General features: G+C 34.3%; 1 pseudogene across 1 annotated transcript; it reads left to right on the forward strand.

Moving 5' to 3' along the window:
- Positions 1–5,116: 5,116 nt before the first annotated feature.
- Positions 5,117–9,030, forward strand: LOC145127835 (ADP-ribosylation factor GTPase-activating protein AGD3-like; annotated as a pseudogene). Its single transcript, XR_013716473.1, has 9 exons — positions 5,117–5,186; positions 6,084–6,148; positions 7,133–7,240; positions 7,311–7,406; positions 7,486–7,527; positions 7,629–7,985; positions 8,062–8,382; positions 8,456–8,803; positions 8,881–9,030. The product of XR_013716473.1 is annotated as an ADP-ribosylation factor GTPase-activating protein AGD3-like (transcript).
- The last annotated feature ends 16,277 nt before the right edge of the window (positions 9,031–25,307 follow it).

Genomic DNA, 25,307 nt, shown 5'->3' on the forward strand with positions numbered 1-25,307 from the left:
CTCGGTAGCATCATGTTGAAAGAGACCGAAGGGGTAGGTCGATCACCCCGATATGCTCGGCAATATCCGATTGAAATAGACCGGAGGGGTAGGCCAGCACCCGGATATGCTTGGCAGTATGTTTGTTTTGTATGTGGTATGTTGGGAGAGCTCACTAAGCTTTGTGCTTACGGTTTTCAATTTGTGTTTCAGGTACTCGGTTTTCAAACAAGGGAGCTCCGGATGATTGCAGGGCACGCACCACATGTTTCCGCATTTTATAATTTACTTTGATTTGAAATAATACTCAAACACTTTCTTTCTTAAACTTGTATGGATAATGTTTGGAGCACTGTCTTTATTTGATTAAAAATGAAATTTTATGGCCTTATTTTTTTGGGACGTTACAGCATCCAAGCGTGACTTTGCACCCTAACATTCTCCCCTCAAAGTTAGGATTGGATGTCCCGGATTCAATATCCAACTAGCTCGCACGATCAAGACCAAACTCCCCCTCGAAATGATACCGGTCTTCAAATCCGCAAATGAATACCTGAAGCTTCGAATACCCACTTTTCATTCTCCCCTTTTTTATAATAAAAAAGTGATTATAAAACCCATTAAGGGTGAGAAGTGCCCAAGGATTAATCTTCACAAAACCCCCCTTGATGTGTGCCAAAAATGAAACACCGAAAAACTTGCATGGAAAAACAATCACGAAAAAGCCTTGAAAATTTTCCAATTTGTGAAAATTTTCGACTTTTGGGTGAGAGTTAGAAGATTTTCCAAATTTCGGGTAAAAACTGCCATTTTCAGAATTCTACGGGGACCCGTTGCACCAAAAACATTTTAAGATGCGAAACTCTACACCATTTGCGAAACTGGGCATAAAGTGTAAATTCGCATAAACTGCAGAGACTGAACTCGTAAAATCTTCAATTTCTCAGCATTATTACCCCAGTTTCGAAGTTGGATTATTTTTGCCAACATTTCGAACACTGGGGACTCAATGTGAAAATTTTTCCTTCTTCATTATCTTTTTACACCAATGTCGATTTTGGGTAATTTATGTCACATTTATGAAAGATTAGGGATTTGATTTGGAAAGTTTCCTTTCTTCCCCAATATACTTGTTCCAGTCGACCCTCGACTCTGATTCTTGGTAACGACCTTCAAAATCAGATGCGTTCAAAGAGAAAATTTATACAACGAAGGTTGTTTTACCCCAAATCGAAATAACATAGCCAACTCGATGTCGACTTCCCTTCCATTCGCTATCAAACAAACCAACTTCCCAATTGAATTCCTTCGCTTCCCAGATTAACAACACTCGATTGTGTTAACTCGACATCCAAATATGACTTCCTCATGTCGACAGGCATACATTGAACACGACTCCAATAACCCACAATGAACCTTGTTTCCAATTCGATTCGACTCGATTCAATTGCTTGTTCACATGTCAACATCGAACTGGAAATGATTCATTCGATATCAAGTAGTTAAAATTCGTTCGATACAATAACATCTACCATTTGATTTTGACTCAAGATCAACTATCAACAACAATTTTGACTTCAGTTCCATTCGAAATCAAATTCTTCATCGATTTCACAATCTTCGTTCAATCGACTTCCAATATCAACAGTTCGTCCTTCGGCAATAGCAAACTATCATCGACATCATCCGTTCTTCAAAATCAAAAGTCAAAATCCTGAGACTCGACTAATAGAAAAACGATATCAAATCGACTTCACAAAATCGACTTCAACTGCAATTGATTCCAAAAACATTCAACATTTGCAACCTAAAGCAGTTGACAATCGATAACCCCTGCATTCGCTTTTTCATTCAAACCAAAACATCAATAAAAAATTCAACATACGATTTGAGTCTTTAAGCTTTTGCCAATCAAAAACCAAACTCAGTTACGACCGAAGACAAATTCAAACTTCTCAAACATCAAAAACCCCATCTGCTTTCAGAATCAAATCTATACTCAATGTTCGACTCTTTTCTTGCGAGTCAGTCGTAACAATCGACATTATACAAATCTAATACCAAATTACCTCAATGTTCGAATCTTTTCTTGTGAGTCAGTCGTAACAATCAACATTATACAAATCTAATACCAAATTAAGGGGGGTGTTTGGGATTATTTTTAAGTGCTCAAAAGTCCTTTTGGTGTTAACTTTTGAAGGAGCAAAAGCCAAAAGTTAGTTTTAAAAAGTGTTTGCCTTAGCTTTTTTTCAAAATGACTTTTCAAAAGTTGGTGACTTTTTGAAAAAGCCAAAAGTTAAAAGTCAATTTAAAAGCAATCTCAAACACCCTCTAAGAGAGTTTGACCCCCAAATCAAGTTTGACAATTAGACTTTAACAACTTTTGACTCAAAGTCAGTCACAAAATTGAGTTCGACTAGGATGCAAACGGAACAGATGCGAACAAAACCAAAAACATCTGATCCTCAAATTGTTCACATATGCGAATGTACAGTAGCAATAAACAAAGATGATTTAAACTCCAAACAATGAATTTTCAATTTCGATTCATCAACAACGTAAGTTGAAATTTCAATTCTGACTTCAACCTTCGATTTTGACTTTTAAGAACGACTAAACTGATTAATTGTAATATTGGACTAAACATAAATGAGAAGAAAACAAAATGGACTCATGATATGAACAGTAACAAGACTTTTGGATTGGGCTTATTTAATTGATGAACAGTAATATTCGAATGAACAGTAAAAAAAATTTTGAATTTGATTTTGATTTTTGTGATTTGATCTAAACAAAAAATAATTGGATTAAACAAAGTGGTTGAAACGGATTTGATCCAATGAGGTAAGTCGATCAAAAATGAAAAACGCAAAGTACGAATCGAATTCATGGACGTTTTGGAATCCATTTAAGAATTTAAGATACCTTTTTGACGAATCGAGTTCCATTTTCAATGAACGAATCAAATTTAGAAGATCTTGGTTCTTTTGTTGGAACGAGAAAATCTCCAATTTGAACATTGTACCACCCACTATGCGTGATGTACAACTCGTTCTTCGTGTTCTTCAAAGATCCAAGAACATCTTCATATGAACCACCAACACTTTTGGGTTTTGAATTCAAATTCAATGCAACACTTAGAGATTGTTGCTTTGGAACCCAAATTTGCTTCACAACAACACTTGATGATTTTTGTGAGTAAACCCGCTTGTTTTTGCGTTTAATCTTCTTCTTTTTCTTTCTCAACTTTTTGCATCTTGAAGATTTGATTTCATGAACAAACCCACTTTCCACAACTTCAACTTTGCTTGCGAGTTTGAATCAAATCTTTGTAGTTTGATACTTGTGAATTTCTTGGATTACTGGCTTTCGATAAGGAATCATTCCTTCAAACGAATCACAAAAACAAAAAATATCATCGGTTTGAACTCCAATCGAGCAAAAAACTTTTTCATCTTCATGAGAATCAACTTGAATCTTTTTATCATGAACTTCAAGAACATCAAGAACATCACATTGAACTCCATTGTCTTGAACTTCAACAAACTTAAGAGCAAGAAGATTTGGGTTTTCAATTAGAGAAATGTATTTCTTATTAAACAAATCTCTTTCTTCTCCTTCCTTTTGATTTCTACTACGGACTAACATGGACAAGGTAATTTTATTCAACCATACAATCTTACATAGTGGTTGAAATATCAAGCTTCCATGATCATCCTTCAAGCCTCCATAAGAAACCTTATTACCCCATGAAATCAACCCGCTTAACAATAACCCATAAAATTGATTTTCGTTGACTTTGTATTTGACATCTTCAACGATCACAATTCAAGAATCATACTGCACTTCCACCATCTCCGATAAATCAACAAGATCTTGAGTTTTTCTAGAGAGAGAAAGTGATTTGGAATGGGTTTTCTAGAGAGAGAAAATAAAAATCACTTGAATTCTAGTGAAGAAAATCGAATTATGAATAGAATCAAAGATGAATTCGATTTCTAGAATCCAAACTCTCTAAAACACGAAGATCAAAAAGCAAATGAAGAATCACCAAATCTAGAATGCCATCATGGATCAATTCATGATCAAATCAAGAAGACTCACTCTGATACCAATTGTAGTGGTGTTGATTATGATGACAAATGCGGAATAAGAAAAGATCTAGTGAATCATCATACAAATCATGAACACATGGAGTACATAAATCTTTTACGCTCTCATTAGTTGAATTAGAAAGAGTACAAATGGGTTTGTAATGAAATTCTCTCTAATACTAATGATCTTGCCTTCGGCTTTGGCGGTGCATTTGGCTTTAAGGCCACAAAAAAAATCGATTAATTATAAGATGTTATAATTAATTGTAAAAAATCCACTCCTAAATGATGATAAAATGGGTCGTAAAAAGGCCACAAGATTTGTCTATACATACACGAGGATCCTTCATAGAAGGCCTGGCTAAATGAAATAAAATAATAGCTACATATGTTCATATATACAAATGCCACACGTATTTCACTTCTATTCAGGGATAAATATTACGTAGTTTGTGAATTGTGATGCATACGATAGGTTTGCTTCCTGACCTTTAGCACATCCCTTGATATTAACCTTCAAAACCAAACTTGTTATCAAATATGCATCAAAAAATAAGTTGCAACAAAATATGACAACAATCTCGATCAGTTTTCTTCCTTCCATGATACGATTACTTTGTTGTAAATATATGGACTCTTTATTCATAGTTTACAAAATACAACACATGATCTACCTTGTTTCAAGAAAAAATATATATAGATATTTACCAATATCAGTTTCAAAACGTAAGATAAATGAAAAGTGAATTAATTAGCATTTACTTTTCTTTATAAAGGATATGTATGAGAGGGTTAAAAAGAAACCAATCTTAATTAATTTCAAAGAACATTAGGAAAAGAAAAGAAGAACTAATAAAAAAATAACAATCACAATAAGAGCAATAACATCTCTCCACCTTATCTATTTAACTAATAATACAAACAAACATAAAGAAAATACAAAACAAAAATTCGTGCAATAAACACTACCTCAATATTTATGCATCATGAAATAACAAATTAAATAGAAAGTAGTATAGTAGCAATGCTTAATGATTTTATAAATGGAAGAAAGAAAGCTACTCTTCATTTGCAGCAACATCACAGAAGATATTCAAGAGAATTTCTCTCAAAGTTTAACACCTTTGAGGCCCGTAAGGTTTAAAAATTTAAGAATTAAATCAAATCAACACCCAAAAAATTAGAACATAATCAATACAGTAGACTTTTATCTTACATTGGAACAAACATTTCTTATAATATGTAAAGCATAATCTTCAAAATGAGAGGAACCTTGTTTTTAGAGAATGAAGGTCTGCAAGAGTAACTATGTCTTTCTCTTTTGATTTCAAAGTGGGTCCGTATTAGGAACCTATAACTACAAACTTTTCTTCTTCATTATGATCACCAATACAAGTTGAAACTTTCACTTGTTATGCAACAATCAGCTATATGAAAGTTTATAAGAGAAAATAAATCATAACTCATGTTTCAAGATCTACAGTTAATACATGACCATAATCTATCTCACTTATATATAAACCCATTCCCACCCACACCTAGATAAAATAAAAGAATAACAATAGATTAAAACATAATTATATGAAATCAAGTTCAAAACCGATATAAAACGACCATTATACCCTTAGAATTTTTTTTTGTGGGAACCCAATTTCAATCCAAGAGTGAAAGGTCCTCTTTTTTTATACTTATTAACTTAACATTAAGCCCAAAAAATTTAATCGGACTAATGTAAGACCAAACACCCTTGACAAATTTTCTTTTATGTAGACCAATTTTCAATACAAGATACTATTAAATATGAAACAGTCTTAACATGAATTCATAGAAATAATTACCTTTTTGAGTATTTAAACAACAAAGACCAGTAAAGAGGATGAGAAATATACTTACTCCATATACTTACAATTCAATCCATTCCATACTTACTCCATATACTTACAATTCAATCCATTCCATAACACTATACGACTTTTTTATTATATATCTCTTCTTAATGACATAATTTAGCTGCATTTGTAGATGAAGAAGATTTTGCAAAGTTTACTGATGTTGTGAGGGAATTTGACAGCATGGTAATTAAGAAATAGCACTATACATTCATTTTTTATAGCATACCATTTTTCTCACTTTCTATCATGATACTTTGAATTGTCTTGTGAAATTCGTATCCAACACTACAAGAAAAAGACCCTTTTACGACGCGCAAACCACGACACTCATTGATTTATGTTACGCAAAAGAGAGTGACATTAAAAAAGTGTCGTCTCTTAAAAAAATTTAAGGATTTAGGTCACGCATTATTGAGTGTCCTTAAATTAGTGTCTAAACAAAAAAAAACACGGAGGGCACCTATAATAAAATGTGCGTCGTCTAATGATGTCGCTTTATAAATTTTAATGGAACGCGCGTTCCATCCTTCCCCCTCCCGACATTGACTGCCGCCTACTTCTTCCCTCTTGCCCTAATTATCGACGCTCCTTCCTTTCCCTCTTGTCTCTCTCGGTCGCTACCTAGGGTTTTTATTGAAAGCTTGTTACTCTTTGAAATCGGATGCAATCCTACCTTCGCCCAATCCTTCTTGTCTCTATTGGTCACGACCTAGGGTTTTTCGTGAAAACGTGAGTCGATCGACTAGGGTAACCAAAGGGTAAGCGAACCAGGAAAGGGAAGCAATAAATCCAACACTCACTCTCAAATCGATTCTACTGGACAAGGTTTTAATTTGGGCTCTCTACATTCTCATCGATTCTACTTTCATTCAAGCTTACATCAGTTTTTTTGGTATCCAGTAACCGAAGGGGTATTAACATCAGTCGGAGGCACTCCTTAAACATTCAAGATCTCATAATTTCCTTTAGTCTACATCTGAGTTGCAAAACGTATCTCAAGATCTGCAAAAAAACTGGTCAGTTCCTTCTATCTAAGTCTCTCAATGTGTGTGAATCTGCATGGGTGTGCATATACATACAGATTTATGCATACTATGCATTGGTGATAAATTAATATCAGTCACACGTGAGGCTGCTTAAGATTCAGAAAATTTTAACATAAACCAGATAGATCAGATTTCTCCCGATGTTAAAGAGTCGAGACAAAGAATTGCTCCATCGGATTCCGGTTCTCATAATGCAAGGGCTACTTTTGAGCAAGCTCGCTTTAATCTGGTTAGTAGATTATTATTATTTGTTTCTGCCACTTATTAAACAATGAAAGAATTCTTGGTTTGTTATTTAGGTTACAGCACTTTCTAATGTTGAAGCAAAAACGAGATTTGAATTTCTGGAAGCAGTGAGCGGTACGATGGACGCCCATCTTCGTTACTTCAAAAAGGTAGACAATTCAATTCGATAGCAGCAGTGTGTGTTTGTGGAGCTTTATAAAATCTAAATCTGAATTATTCTTGTTGTAGGGATACGAGCTTTTGCATCAGATGGAGCCGTATATAAATCAGGTTTGGTATTTATTTTAGTTTAGAGATTAGACATACAAAAAAAAAAAAAGAATGCATGTTGTGTTTTATTTTAATTTTAATATAAAAAAAAAACTGGGCAGGTGTTGACATATGCTCAGCAATCTCGAGAGAGATCAAATTATGAGCAGGCAGCTCTGAACGAAAGAATGCAAGAGTACAAAAGACAGATTGATCGGGAGAGCAGGTGGTGTTCAAATTCAAATACAAATACAAATGGTTCCAACGGATCTCCAAATGGTGGGGATGGCATTCAAGCCATCGGGAGAAGCTCCCATAAAATGATAGAGGCGGTCATGCAGTCTGCTTCAAAAGGCATGGTTGAAACCATTTTCCAAGCGCTCCTCAACCCTCAGGGGCGACTGGAAGCGAAGGTTTTTTTAGTTCTCGATAGCCGAGGAATGCTCTACTACTACCGCAAACAAAGCAGCAAACCATCTGTAACTCAAGTTCCTTTACTTTACTTCAGTCTTTACTTCACTTATTATACATTTATATTTTTATTTTCGGCAACAGGGCTCTGGCAGTCAAATCTCTGGTCAGAGGAATAGCCCTGAACTCGGTCATGGCCTGCTGAGTCGTTGGCTTTCTTCTCATCATCACCATGGTGGAGGCGGAGTACATGATGAGAAATCTGTTGCTCATCACACTGTTAACCTCTTGACTTCAACAATAAAGGTTGATGCTGACCAATCCGACCTTAGGTTTTGCTTCAGGATTATTTCCCCCACAAAAAACTATACTTTGCAGTCAGAGAGAACCCTTGATCAGATGGATTGGATAGAGAAGATAACAGGAGTTATTGCCTCGTTGCTAAGCTCTCAGGTTCCCGAGAGGGTGAGTAATCTAGTTCGACGGACATATGAAATTATGAATATTAAATATCTTGTGTTTATGTTTATGTTTTCAGTGTTTATCTGGTAGTCCTATGGGCAGTTGCCATCATCGATCCGCCGGTGATAGCAGTTCATTTGAAAGTTCTGATTTTGATCACACAGCTGTTGAAGAGTATGCATCGGAGAGGGAGAGGCGTGCCTATCCAAACCCCGGCCGCCTATCAAGAATTTCACATCATCGTCAGCAACAATCAGCTCTGAAACCTGAGAAACCCATAGATATGCTGCATAGGGTTTGTGGAAATGACAGGTGTGCAGACTGTGGTATCTCTGACCCCGATTGGGCATGCTTGAATCTAGGAGTTGTTGTCTGCATTGAATGTTCTGGTGTCCACTGCAACCTTGGTGTGCACATATCAAAGGTTGGTTGATACACTCACTAATCGCTGCTAATTCATTGAAATAATAATAATAACAACATATTAACATTGCATTGCAGGTACGTTCATTGACACTTGATGTCAAAGTGTGGGAGCCGTCTGTGATCACCTTGTTTCAGTCTTTAGGCAATGCCTTTTCTAATTCGGTTTGGGAGGAATTATTACAGTCCAAAGGTGCCTATAAGACGGAACTGGTACCTACTGGGTAAACACCCTGCCCCCCCCCCCCCCCCCCCCCCAGTTCATTTCTTCTTTATGTGAGGTAACTAACATGGTTTTTGTATTATTATTAATTTACTACATATGTACTAGAACTGCATGCACATTTAATATATATATATATATATATATATATATATATATATATATATATATATATATATATATATATATATATATATATATATATATATATATATATATATATATATGTATTTTCTTTTATTAATTGCTGCAGCCTAATTGTTATACTAACGTTATAAGTGTGGATGGTCAGAAAAAGATATTTATTAATGCAAAAAGGGTTTTAAAGTGACATTTTCAGCCTGATGTGCAGGAGTCACTTTCTTTTCATGATTAAATCTTATCCAGATTGAAGAAGATCAACACCTGTATCAGGTTAGTGCTTTAAATCGATTCCATGTTTCTTATAACTTTACTCTGTTTTTTGCTGGATACTCAAACTTTTAGATGCAGACATGCAGTCCATTGCTTTTTAGCTATTTGATTAATTTGTTACTTTTGGTGTACGGTCTTCTGTTTCTTTTAATAGGGATGAACAACTTTTAATGCTACCAACAGGTATTTGAATTGTTTCAATGCCCATATCTGATTGTTACGTTAATGTTAGTTGAGCTCTTGAGAGTTCAGAATTAAGAAACCATAAACAGTAGGATGCTAAGACCAACATAATAGCATCTTTATCCAACTATAGGATAAGAGTAGGGCAAAGGGAATTAATTTATGCTAGGTAAAAGCAAGGTGATGTTTATGTTTCACCTTAAGATATTTCAAATTGTGTTAGAATATTGAACAAATTAGGGATTGTTATTTTTTTTATGCCCTGTGTGTGTCAATTGGGTTTATGATATCTGTTTGTATGCCTAATTTGGTGTAAATACTAATTCCTTTCTTATGTATCCCTTTCAGATTCTATGTTTACCCATCCACTTGATGTTAGATTGAAAAGAAAGTTTTTTGTTGCACACCAACTGCTTGATGAAATGCTTGAACCATATTTCTAATCAAATGGAAATTGGATTCAAGAACATGAATGAATAGAACTCAAGAAATAGAAAAGATGCGTATTCAAAAGACAAAGCTAATGCATTTTCACTACTTGGAAAATTTTTTAATTAGGTAAATTAGTTTTCATTATTTTCAAGTACATTTCTTTCTGGGTCTTTTTTTTCATTAACATCTTCTTTATTTTCAGTTTCTTTATTTGAAATATCTTGAGATTCTACCACTTATAAAAGTGTTTTCTTAAACTTCTTGAACATTACTAACATTGGCTATATTACTTAAACAAGTAAACTGTATTGATATTTTTTATAACTTACCCTTTATAATAATAGTTTGTTCAAAGACTATTACATTACTTTCATAATTACTTGCATCAGAGTTTCATTTACAACGTTAATAACATACTCACTTTTAATTGGCTGGAAACCTTCATAAATGATGGTTCTCATTGCTTCTAGGACAAAATTAGAATCTCGAGAAGGTCATACCTCGTTGCAAGATGATGGAGCAACATATTATTAGTTGCTTGTATTATAACATTCTATTTCTATTTCTTTTTATTATAATCCTATACTTCAATTCTTTTCTTATTTTGGCCTTTTATTTTGAAAATCATACCAACATTCAGCAATGTACTTTCATTTTCCTTCTTAGTAAGACACTAAATTATGCTTTAACAATATTCTTGGGCATCATTATTGATCATCTTTTTACATTGTATCTTTCAATTTATCTTTTCTCTTCACCATGATGAAACTTATCTTTGATATCGATTCTTGTGGGCTGTGATTATCACGGCCCATCTAAGTTTCCTAGTGTGTGTGTGTGTATATATATATATATATATATATATATATATATATATACAAGAATACTAGTGTAAACTTTGACAACATCTTATTTCATATGATGATGATTCACTTCAGGTAGAGAATGTTAGTCGTGAGCTGAATAAGACGTTTCCTGCTGATGGATTGCTTCCTATCTATATAAACCCACACAAAGGGACAACATTATACTCCACCATTACTTTTGGGGCCATGGGGGACAGGTATTTGATAATGTTCATTGGATTCGATTGTTTTCTAATGATATTCAATATATTAAGTTTTGTAAAAAAGTAACTTTGTGCAGTTTCTATGAGTATTTACTTAAAGTGTGGATACAAGGAAACAAAACTGCAGCTGTGAAGCCTCTAATATATTTTTTTTTTTGCTAGCCACAATCCAAGAATGGTGTTGATAGCTTTAGTGGTCTGGGTGCGATTTTAATTGACTCTCTTGATACATTATATGTAATGGGTCTTGATGAGGAGTTCCAAAGGGCAAAAGAGTAAGATTCAGTAACTCTGTTCTTTAAAGCTTTTTCAATAAAATGAGGAGTTCCTATTTTAGGGAGTGTAGTAGTAAAACCGAGGTTTGAAGGCATGCTGTTGCCACCATTGTTATGGCCTCATTCGCCATTGTTTTAGACAGGTTTGCCTCCCCCTCTCTCTCTAATTTCAAATTTTATTTTTCTCTATCTTAATTTTTTTTCATTGATTAATTATCATGCAACTGTAACAGAAAAATACTGTCAAAGATGACTCGCCCCATTTTCATCAAGCTTATGCTTCTTGCACTACTCAAATAAGTTTTTCTCGGTTTTCTATAGCTATTTTCGTTCATGACAAAACGAAGGGTATTTTTGTCTTTTTACAGGAGATCAACACTCTCTCTAACTGAGCTTTCTTTGACTGCTTGGATATGTTTATTGGGAACAACAGAGGGAGCAATAGTGACACTGGTGATGGAGAGGGGGAACACTACTTGGATATGTATTCTTATAACTAGTTTGATTTGTTGAATCATAGTACATATAATTGATATTAACTATAAACATCATGAAAAAGAATACAATTTCTGTGTTGCTTCTGTTGGTGCTTTGGTTGGATGTATTTCCATAGAAAGACCTAAAGAGGTAAACATGTATATTTTTTTTTTCAAAAAGCTTTTCTTATTTCCTGTTAATTTATTTAGGTTTCAGCACTATCAGTTATTTATGAATGTAACAGATTCTTGAGTCATCACCAAATGGCGTGGAGAATGTTCTACTTTGTTTGTGTGTGCGCCTTCGCAATATTCAGGTGAAGTCTTAAATATAAAAATAGTACAAATAAACTAAATGTCTGATATCATTTTTTTAAAACGAATGAACTTACAATAATCTATCTGAATTGGTTCAGAGAGCTTGTGGATATTTCAAATACTAACTTTGCTCATAATATCTATGTTCGGTTAATATCTCCCAACTCGGTATGTCTACTTTTCTTTATGAATAGCAATGCTTCATTATTTATTTATTTATTTATTTTAGAACAGCTAGTGTTAATGTAAATGTATTTACTATATATATTCTTGTAATCCTTCCTTACGTATGATTTTTTAAGAATACAATTCCTTATTCACCAAGTTTATTTTGGTATCAGAGCACTTTTATCTCTAACCCTAAAGCGGCCATAACAACCCCTCTACACCCATCGTCGACCAGCTACTACAATGGCAGACATCACGATTTTTTCTACTACCGAGAAAACAAGCCACAATTCTCATAAATTTGCTTTTACTTTGACTCCAAGCAATTATGGGTACTGGAAAACCATGTTACAACCATTCTTGATCACCAACAATTTGTTTGGTTATGTCGATGGCACCATATTGTGCCCTCCAGCCACCATCGTATCCACCACATCTTCTGGCAAAGAAGGAGACGCAGTGACCTCCACATCGACAGCCAACCCTTGTTACAAAGCTTGGGTATCCAATGATGCGCATGTTCGGATGCTCATTCTGTCCACCATCTCAGAAACCTCTTTTCAACATGTTCAAGGTAATTCGTCTCGTGACCTTTGGCTGTCTTTAGAACGTGCTTATGCTCCTCATACCTCCTCTCGTGAATATACTCTTAAAACCCAACTCTTGAAAATTTCAATGAAGGAAGATGAATCTTCATCTGCCTATTTAACCCGGGCACAAGAGTACTCTAATGCTCTAGCCAACATTGGTGAACCAATGAAAGAAAAGGACCTCGTGATGCTTGTTATATCAGGTTTAAGAGACGAATATAATGGGTTGAAATCCACCTTGTTAGCCCGACACTCTCCCACTGCCTTTGCTGAACTTCATGGTCTTCTCTCCGACCACGACTACATGATCAGAAAGACCTCTACAGAGGTACCACCAGCTCAAGCATTCACTGCTGCCACCCGACAACCTAATCCCTCTCTTGTCGGACACTCCCTGTCACGAGATGATGCTGTACATACTATTCAACAACTCGCACAACAGCTTGGGTTACAACTTCAGCCAACAAGTTCACCACCAGCCCAAGCCTTCTACACAAACCGATCAGGCAACAATCGCAACAATCGCTCAACAAATGCTCGCACCAAACATGTTGAGGTTGATTTTTCACTTTGTTCGAGAAAAGGTTGCTCAAAAACAACTCTTGGTTCAATTTATTTCCACGGATGACCAGATAGCGGATGTGTTTACCAAACCTTTACCCTCGCAGCGTTTTCAGTTCTTACGGTCCAAGCTAAAGGTCGCTCCCCGGCCTTAGCTTGCGGGGGAATATTAGACGATAGTTATAAAGGATAGAAATATATATAGTAAATACATTTACATTAACACCCCCTGTAGGTTCAATTTATTTCCACGGATGACCAGATAGCGGATGTGTTTACCAAACCTTTACCCTCGCAGCGTTTTCAGTTCTTACGGTCCAAGCTAAAGGTCGCTCCCCGGCCTTAGCTTGCGGGGGAATATTAGACGATAGTTATAAAGGATAGAAATATATATAGTAAATACATTTACATTAACACCCCCTGTAGAATATACATGAACTTCGAGTCTCGTCTCGCTCTGTTCCTGTTTTGTGGTGTGATAATCTTGGCGCAACGTACTTATCTGCTAATCCTGTCTTTCATGCTCGCACCAAACATGTTGAGGTTGATTTTTCACTTTGTTCGAGAAAAGGTTGCTCAAAAACAACTCTTGGTTCAATTTATTTCCACGGATGACCAGATAGCGGATGTGTTTACCAAACCTTTACCCTCGCAGCGTTTTCAGTTCTTACGGTCCAAGCTAAAGGTCGCTCCCCGGCCTTAGCTTGCGGGGGAATATTAGACGATAGTTATAAAGGATAGAAATATATATAGTAAATACATTTACATTAACACCCCCTGTAGAATATAAACTATATATATTTCTATCCTTTATAACTATCGTCTAATAGCTAGCAATGCTTCATTTATATTGCAATGTCTTGATCAAAATTATTGTGTTCTTCCATGATCAACATGCAGTAGACAAGAGTTATGAAAATTACTTGACCCACAAGCTTGTAGATAGTGTGTTTGGTTCTTTTTAAAAGGTATTATAACTAGTCCCCAAAACATCATTATTATTACTTCATGGCTTGTAGAGGGCATGTTTGGTTTTTTTCATTTGTTGTATTTTAGATTTTAAGATTGTTGATTGTGTATTACAATTTTTTAATATGATGTTATTGGATGAAATTGAAGCTAAGAGACATGATGATTGGTTGGATACATGATGGGTTTCAGAGCTTCTTAAGACAGCTTAATGATGAGTTATTGAAACAAGAAGGTACCCCTTTATAGCAAAGTAGTATTAGGTTATATAGTTAGGGAAAACCTCTTAATAACATTGTACAATCAGATCCCTTTACTATTAATGTATTACAATTTTTTGATATGATGTTATTGGATGAAATTGATTGTTTTGGTATATATTTGTTTCTATATTTTTGTATTATGCGTAAAAGAGTATCGTAAAGGCACGTCGTATATGTATATCGTAAATGGTTGTTGAAGTTTATGACACACAAATGCATGTCATCTTCATTTATGACGGGTTTTAATGATACGCAATGCGTGTCCTAAACGCGCGTCGTAAGGTTACGAGACGCAAATGCATGTCGTCTTCCTTTATGACAGGGGCTTTAATGATACGCAATGTGTGTCCTAAACGCGCGTCGTAAGGTTACGACACGCAAATGCGTGTCGTCTTCATTTATGACAGGGCCTTCCTTGATACGCATTGCATGTCATAACTGCGCGTTGTAAATGCGTATCATAAATGCGCGTCGTAAATGCGCGTTGTAAATAGACGACGCGCAAAAGCGTGTCGTCTCTCGTTATGACAGGGCCTTTCTTGACACGCATTTGCGCGTCGTCTGAACGTTTTACGACACGCATTGCGCGTCGTAAAAGGCTGTTTTTCTAGTGCAAGTATGGCATTCTACTTTCACTTGTTTCTTATTCTAACATTTTATTTGGGAAAACCTACCTAATTTGGACTCCATTGTTATAACTGGATGTTTTAAAGTAAAATGTTGTAATAGGAATAAATGAAACTAGGATGTCGTAGTAAACAAATCAATAAACTCATCATACTATATACAATCAAATGATAACATATGTAGTAAACAAATCACTAAATTCATCATCCGCAAAGTACATTACTTATTATGACGTTATATTTTGAATGTCATTTAACATCCACAATTATTTGCGTGCTAATTGGCGTACATTTTGGTTCCTTTATTTTAAACGGGTTTTCATTTCGTCTGTGATATATTAAGTTGGGTTTGTTCGGTTTCTGTGTTTTTGTTGTGCTTTTTTCAATTGATTCAAGGGCATTGGCTGCTTAGGAGGTGTAAAGGTTTCAAAGGGTAATTAGGGAATTACATAAGGGTATGTTGATTTGCCATAATAAAATAAGTGAAAATATATTGTTATAATAAAATAAGTGAAAAATGTTATTTCAAAGTGTAATGTCCAAAAAAGAAAAACAATGGAAGTACAATGCTATATTTTGATAGATTTTACAAAGACAGTGTCTTATTAAGCTAAAAACTATAATTGTAGAGATGTAATAGAAAAAAATGGAATCAGGATGCTACAATACACAAATAAGCTTATGTTTGTTGCCATTTCTTGCATTTACCCCTTTTTCTTTTATTCAGAAGTGTTTTTTTTCACCTTTGTATACAAGGTGATGCAGGAAGAGATGGTTTTGGCTGACATGCACTTAAAACCTGGCCATGTCTGGGAGTATTGCCCACGAAAAACACAAAGAAGAGTTTCAAAAGTTCTCAAACAAGAATTTAATTTTGTATAATCAAATAATTATTCCTTCAATTTTGTTGAATTAAGATCCTGATTTTGCAAACTTACCATTTAAATGGCTTTTATCCGGGTAATCATACTTTAATATAGTTTAGTATTTAATTTTTAATTTTTTTTTAATTTATTAATCTATTTTTATTGTCTCTCTCTCTCTCTCTCTCTCTCTCTCTTTGTATATATATATATATATATAGGCTTAGGTTATTGTGTTCTAACTAATTATTGTGTGGATGTAGGAATGATTGTGGACCAATCAAATTTTATTAATTTAAGAAAGTGATTATACTATGTGATTAAAATAAAAAAAATAAAAGAAATAATTTTATTAAATGTCAACGGCTCTAAAAGGGTATTTCTGTACATTTATCATGCCCATCAAAATAGGAAACAATGTTTTTTTTGTCAACCGAGTTTTTGTCAATCGATTCCATAATACCAAATTTCTCGCAGGAAGCAGAATCAAGAACCCTTTCTATCAGAACTCAAAATCAATTAAGATTTTGTAGAATCAACCTTAAAGTCGGATGTTTTTGTTAATATTATTTATATAATGATGGCTGTAGAGCTGATTCTTTAAGTAGCGTTGGGGGATTTAGGAGATCACGAATTCGCAAAGAATGAGGAGTAGAAGGTCGACTGGTTTCAAGTCGAAATTCAAGAACACTGCTGACACATTGTTGAATATTGATGGCGACGACGATGCTTTCGTTTCTCCACCTCAAGGTACTTGTTTTTTTGTTTTGGTTTTGGGGTTGATTACCTAAACTTCTGTTTGAATATTTTTTAGAATTTATAGGTTTTTTTTGGTGTTTTGTAACTTTGAATAACATAAACCTGTTATGATACATGAAGAATCTAGGGTTTTTTTTAGGGTTTTGTTACTTGAATTCCGAAATTCTTCTCGAATAAAAATACAAATATGTGTTGTATTAAAACAAAAAAAAATATGTTCGAATAAAAATACAAATATGTACAGTTTGTAAGAATGTGTAGTAAAAGAGTAAATATTGTTTTGGTTGGTGTTTTTTTGTACATAATACAAAGATTATAGTGAAGTTGGTGTTTTTGTGTTTGTTTTGGTTTGGTTTTTTTTCATATGGTAGCAACAAGAATGGTTTTTTTGAAATTGATGTTGCCGACCAATATAATCTAATTCTTGGGTTTGTGGTACTTAATTGTTTGTTATTGGTTTTTTTTTAATGAATGCAAATATGTATTCTACCAAAATGAGTATAGTTCGAATGTAAGATGCATCTATGATACAAATATATTGTGCTATGAGAATAAGGTTTGTGGTTTATGTTTTTTACTCTAGTGTTGTGTTACAGTTCATTTTTTTTTATCAAATAGACTACTATAATTCTGTTAGAATATACATATTCTAGTAGAATGTTAAAGTTAACATAACAAATTCAAAGAAGCTACGCAATGAAAATAGATCTTAATTGTATATTCTGTAAGAATATATGAATCTTGTGAGAAGTAATATTCTATTAGAATGTTGTTATTTTTTCATTAAATGATAATGTGATAAGTAATAGAGTTTAACTGTATATTCTGTAAGAATAGTATGTATTCTTTTAGAATCAGTAATTCATAACTTACTAACTCTATTTGCTCATATAGAAGGGGGTTGTTATTTGAATGATTATAGTTCGTTTTAGTACAACTTAACTGTTGTAATTGAATTATTATAGTTTCTTTTACATTGTTTGTTGGTTTTTTAATGTGTAGTGAATGTAGAGGTTCCATATCAAGCAGTAAAAAATGAACAATAAGAGCTTCAATGTGGGTGATTTTTCTTCTTTACCAATTCTTGAAAGGTACGATGGGGAAACAAAGTGGGGTTTGGGTCAACCCATTTTTGGACAGGGGTGAGATTGTGTTGGAAGTTTGTGGATTGGATTGTGACTGAATTGATACAAACATGAAGAAAGTGATGGGTTTTGAGAACTACAACATTCATATGGTGTATATGCAACCATAATACTTTGGATCTAGGTTTTCTCAAGTTATACATGCAAATTCATATGCAAAGCATAAACCCTAAGACTAGCATACACAATTCAAAATTCTTATGTAAATTAGGGTTAGAAGCTTACCTTACTTGTTATGTAGCAATAACAAGAATAATCCTTCTTGATCTTGACTTTTGAAAGCCTAGTGCCCCAAGTGTTGCACCTCTAATGGAGTCACAAACACCCAATGCAACAAGATGACTTGGAGAGGGAAGGAAAATCGGCTAGGGTTCTCTCAAACTCTTAGGGGGCTAAAATCCTTATGTTAGGAGGGTTTATATAGTTGAGGCTATTAGGGTTTTCAGGTGGAAACCCAAATTCCCTTGCTTAGGTCTTAAGCAATCCATGGATCCCCATATGATAGGCCTTGGATGAAAACCCTATTGGCTTCCCATAGATTTTCGTCCACCCCTTATCAATAAGGTCCATTTGCCCAAACTATAACTTCTACTGATTTACATAATCAGTCCCTCCATTATTAATCAGTTCCTTTAATCCCAAAATTAATACTAGATTAATTTCTGATTAATTACTAATTAATAACATGATTTCCAAATAATATATTATTCTTATAATATATAAATAAAACCATTTTGAGTACCAATTTATTATTCATATAATAAATCCTACTCTCTCCTCTTGTCATCCTATCAAGTTGCATGAGTGAAGGCAACCCAAAAGGACAATGATCATAATCAAATCAAGTACATACCAAAAATAGTTATGGGCTTGGACATCTAATTCAATAGTCTCCCACTTGGATAAGTCCAATAACTATTATTGCAAGTATGACTTCAGAATCTAATTAGCAATCGTAGCTTTCAAAAGCCGTTGTCGAACTCTGATCTTATCAGTAACGTATCCTTTAGATAAGGGATCAAATATTCCTCCATTCTACAAGATATCGTATGGACATGAGACATGGATTTAAAATCATTCTCTTTGTCCATGTGTTGTTTCCTGATTTCCAATTTATGACGACTGACTATAGACTACAATTGAACACATCAACTTAGTTCAGGCTTGGCTAAGCGCTTAGGTTGTCATCACTAAATAATCGAGGGTCCCACAAATATCACTTTTATCCTCTTAGGGTAAAAGGAACAAATAAACTTCGACTCATATGTTTGTCAATTTACTCATCAAATCACACACAACAATACGTTTTATAACACCAAGTTACGTACTGGTGCGTTTTCATATCATCAATGTGCAACCGACTTGTAAACTACAACTCATATGTCTTGGTTTCAAGAATATATGATATTATCATATCACAATCATTCGTGATAAAATCCATGAAGTGATTCAGATGAGCGTGGGTTTAATCAATTACTCAAATCCTATTGCGGGAGTACTCATGAACACTGCAACAAACTTGTGCTATGTCTAGACACTTAGGCAATCTACAGTCGTATTCATGACAGTCTTACCTCATTACTTATTACCAAATTATGATTGACTGTGGATGTTTGCATAACCTAGTTATTCGGGAAGTAAAACAGGCGAAGTGAAACACAAGAATAATCTAATTAACTATGGTCTCAAAACTTTTGAATATAAATAAAACACTTATTATTTAATCACCATATTAATTTAACTTTATTCATTGTATACTATTTCGACTAATCAACTCAATACTTGAATTAAAACAATAGTTGTAATATGCTTCAAGCATGCACACTATGTTTATCTATGGTCCTTACTTTGTGAAATAGATCAATTAAACACATTTTCAATGACGCTCATTTCACAATTCCAAATCCTTATCGTAAGTGTTAGAATACCAAATTCTTCCCATTTACTGTAAGTTGTTAGATTCTAAACTTTTATGCAATGATCATTTTGTAATGACTATGCACAAAAGTCACAGAGACTTGGCAAAAGATATTACAAAGTATTCCAATGGAGAACAATTCCATGGAAACGAAGTCTCATATTCAAAGTACATTCCTTTGAACATCCTTCTTGCATTAAGGTTTCTAATCTTACACAGATTTTATGATTAACTTCCACTTATGGAAACATTTCCATATTCCCATTTTGACCATCACTTCTGAATAAGAGTTGCCTCTTATCAGAACATGTCAATATGGTCCTTCCAAAATCATACTATACTTCCAACTGTCCACAAGCAGCCAATCTTTGGTAAGCCTCAGATTGTCCTCGACAGTTGCTTAACCATTTTAGTCACATCTCGTCCTAGTCCTTTTCCCCTCTTAATGCCCTAGGCATTTGGAAAATTATAACAGATTAATATTATAGCATACGTAATCCATCCTATATACCAAGTATATGGGATTTGATACATAATGTCTTGCATAAAGACATGATACTTTATCGGTCTCTTGCTATAATATTTCCATATATATAATTTCCTTATGTTGAATCATTTCAACGTAACATTCATATATGTCCATGACTAAGTTCAATTAAAATTTCAATCTAAGCTTTTAGATTCGAAATGAAGTATGAGTATTTACTCCCTACAATCTTCTATAGCGAAACAATATCCAAACTTACAACTTTGCAAACTTGTAACCTTTGTTTCCTATAAATAGTATTACAACCTTGCAATACTTAGTATAATAGTTGTGCTCCCACTAGCTTAACAATTATACCCTTGCCAGCATAACAATTTTGCTTACTTTAACACAACCCTTATGCTCCTACTAGCCTTGACATGTACCCAGAAATCAGCTGGACTTCTAGAAATCAATACTTATTGACTTTCATACCAAAGTTCAGATTTCTAATACATGATGCTTCAATAAGTCTTTGCCTAGACTTATCAAGCACATACACCTTTTAGATTAAATAGCACAAGTGTGTGTTTGAACCTTTCAGAAACTTATAGCAATAAGTCTCGAATGTTCAAACTATAGCCATTTTCTCATAATTCGAACTATGAAAAGGGATGCCGTAATCATACTCGAATTTGAGAACTCAATTATGATAATTGCAAACTCTAATCCTCTAAAATCTACTTAGTGAAAGCGTTTCCTCACAATCATTTTCATGAAGTGGAGAGAAACCTTATGCCACTTAGATTTTATGGTATATGTATTCCTATCCATATAAATCTGTCATTTCCAACCACTATCTTACGATAAGGTCTATGACAAATTCAAACTCATATGGACTGAACTTGCTTAATCTTAATTTCTTGTCATCTGGTAGCACAAGGGTCCTACCATTGCTTCCAAGTTATTGAGCAGCTCACCCCTAAAGATCAATGTACTTTTCATTGATCAAGGTGCTTTTTCTTATGCAATCAATTGAGAACTCATAGAACTCACACGCATAGTCAAACTAACTGGAATGGCACAGATACAAGAATATGTCACCACGATAGGTTGTAAACCTCAGATCGTGTGCTAGTGATAACTTTAGGTTTATTCCTGATTAGTACTTGAAACTATTCAAGACCATTTAAGACTCTTACTGACCTCTTGACATATAAGGTTCTATATTGTCAAGAAACATTTCTTAACAACCATATATTCAAGAGTTAGCATGAAATCTTGTTTTATCTCGATTATGCCCTTCAAGTTTGTCACTGGGATACCAAGGATCGCAAACAAGGTGTGAATAACCATGCAAATTAGCTTGGTACTCTCGATAACATTTATCACCTAATCAATGTGTCGGTTAACCACACACGCTCCATTGATCTATGATAATTAACGAGCTACCCATTTCCGTCCTTCATTAGTCCCAGATTAGTGTGTCGGTTAACCACACACGCTCCTCTAACGACCAATAAGGTGCAATGTGCAATTTCATGGATTAGCACCAAATTCACATTTTTCCTAAAGTAACTAAGATTGGGAATTTATAAAAACATTTAGTTACTTTATATATTCATTATACTTATAATGAGGTGTCCTATCAAACTCGTTCGACTAACGACCCTCCACTGGTCAAGGGTGCGGTGGGTAATAGTGGATACCCAATGACGATCATTTTACAGGCTGGTTCCTTAAACACTTCCTATAGACCAGCTTCGTGAATGAGTCCTACTAACGGTAAGACTGACTTTTAACTTATACATATATAATATTAAACTTTTAATTCTATATATCGTATAAGGGTGTATTTTATACATTTAAAATACTAAGGTTTAATCTTTTGATAAATTATACTTTTAACTTAATTAAACCTAAACTATCTATGGACTTATTAATTGTCCTTTAATTAAAACACTTAATTAATTAATTAATTAATTAATACAATCCATGAGGGTGTATTTTAAACTATTAAAATACTAGGGTTTAAAATTTAAATATTTCAAAATTAAAACTCTTATTCAAATTTTAAATTCCAAAACTTGAGGGCAAATTTTGAAACTTTTCAAAACTCTTTAAATCAAACTTGAAGACATTTATATTAATCATATAATTTATCTTTATCACATAATTTGACCTAATCCATTATTAATGGTATGATAATTCAAATCAACTTCTACAAATAATTAATCTATCATATAATCTAGTAATTATCTTAAAATTTGACAATTATCTTGCAATTAGATGAGGATAATCATTACCATATCAGAAAACACGTTTTGGATCAGTAAAAACAACTTATGGTAATGATCCTAATTTAATTCTGGTCAAGATCCAGAAAATCCTGCCAACAGACGAGTCAACTCGTCGAGTTAGGCAATGGACTCGTAGAGTTGCCCCAACTCGTCGAGTCCTGCTATGGACTCGTTGAGTTCATCTGGCAGAGTCCAGATTTCGACTTGCTTCAGCTTTGAACAGTTAAGCAATGCATCATATACAACAGAAAAACGATCTAGGCTCTGATACCACTGATGGGTTTTGAGCACTACAACATTCCTATGGTGTACATGCAACCCTAATACTTTGGATCTAGGTTTTTCTCAAGTTATACATGCAAATTCATATCCAAAGCATAAACCCTAAGACTAGCATACACAATTCAAATTCTTATGTAAATTAGGTTTAGAAGCTTACCTTACTTGTTATGTAGCAATAAAAAGAATATTCCTTCTTGATCTTGACTTCTGAAAGTCTAGTGCCCCAAGTGTTGCACCTCTAATGGAGTCACAAACACCCAATGCAACAAGATGACTTAGAGAGGGAAGGAAAATCGACTAGGGTTCTCTCAAACTCTTAGGGGGCCGAAAATCCTTATGTTAGGAAGGTTTATATAGTTGAGGCTATTAGGATTTTCAGGTGGAAACCCTAATTCCCTTACTTAGGCCTTAAGTAATCCATGGACCCCTATATTACAGGCCTTGGACGAAAACTCTATGGGCTTCCCATAGATTTTCGTCCACCCCTTATCAATAAGGTCCATTAGCCCAAACTATAACTTCTACTGATTTACATAATCAGTCCCTCCAATATTAACCAGTTCCTTTAATCCCAAAATTAATACTAGATTAACTACTAATTAATAACATGATTTCCGAATAATATATTAATCTTATAATATATTAATAAAACCATTTTGAGTACCAATTTATTATTCATATAATAAATCCTACTCTCTCTCCTTTTATCATCCTATCAAGTTGCATGAGTGAAGGCAACCCAAAATGACCATGTTCATAATCAAATCAAGTACATAACAAAAATAGTTATGGGCTTAGACACCTAATCCAACAGAAAGAAGATTGAAGATTGAAGAAAGAAGAATATAGATGTTACAGAATAAGGAAGAAAGGTCTGGATGAAGGTTTTGATTGGTCTGTAAGTGAAATATATATCAGTGAATGATTGTAGCTGTTAGATGCATTTTATATGCATCTTTTAGCACAATTTCCTTGTTATTTCATTATAAAAAGCTAACTAACTCCCGATTATTCTTATGAATTTTGTGTTTTGTGATTATTTTGTAGAATTCCCGTACTGCTCACTTTTATTATGGCTTTTCAGGGTACTTGGAGCACATGGAGGATTACACGAGTTCGGGATGCGTTAATGGATGCTTTGGAGCTTAACTGGAGTCTAGACTAAGGAAGGATGTCGAGGAACGATCAAGAACTGCTTGGAAGGATGAATGGCGATCAAAAGACGCAAAAATGACAACATGCGATCGCATGTTGCCCCTATGCGATCGCAGGTATGCCTTTGCGATCGCAGGTTTGGTCGCAGCCTTGCTTCGTGGTTTTTTCGTGCCAAAAATTCCTCAGACTAGAAGAAAAGAGATACATGCGATCGCAGGTTGTGCCCTTGCGATCGCAGGTTGGCCAAAATGCATCGAAATGGTAACGTACTTCATTTAAAAGGCTCGTGACGCGCTTTTCCGTAATACATGCGATCGCAGGTTGTCCCTATGCGATCGCAGCTACGGCGTTTTTACAGCCAGGCGTATAAATACAACCCCATACTCATCCAACAACCCTAATTGGCGATTCCTGGCGATTCTAAGGCGATTTTCAGAGGGTTTCAAGTGAAGAACGCAGATCTAAAGGAGACGAATCAATTTCTTTTCATTGTTTAGTAAGATTTATTGTTTAGACTCTATTTTCTACTGTTTGTAATCTGTTTTTAGCCATGTCAGGCTAAATACTCAGATTTCAGTTTCGCAAGACATAACCTTTTCGTATGATTAATCAGTGGACACTATGTTTGACAGTGATTACTGTTTAGTTTGATCAGTTCTATGTTTAATTGAGTGTTTGATTTTGATTTCAATTTCTGTTGGCCACTTAAATTGTTTGTGAATCATTCTAGTCATCTAATTGTTTAGATCTGTAACTGTCTAGATTAGTTGGGAAAAAGTGAAAAATATTAGATTAATCTGCATTTAGGGTTAACTCTAATATGGATTGATCAAACAAGTTTTTACACCTCCGAGCTTATGAGAGGTATTGAACTTTACTGGGAAATTACACTGTGTTTAATGCAACTTTTCTTTGTTAATCAAGAGCTTGTTTGGTTAATTGGGTAAAAAGTTAGGTTTAATTCAAAGAACTTATTTTGATTAAATAATTTCTGTAATAGAGGTCATTAGAGCTTGTTAATGAATTTCAGTACCAGTTTGAACAAGTGTA

Source organism: Lactuca virosa, chromosome 7 (assembly GCF_052849685.1).
Source record: "Lactuca virosa cultivar CGN04683 chromosome 7, Lactuca_virosa_CGN04683_v6, whole genome shotgun sequence".
In the NCBI taxonomy this organism is placed as follows: domain Eukaryota; kingdom Viridiplantae; phylum Streptophyta; class Magnoliopsida; order Asterales; family Asteraceae; genus Lactuca; species Lactuca virosa.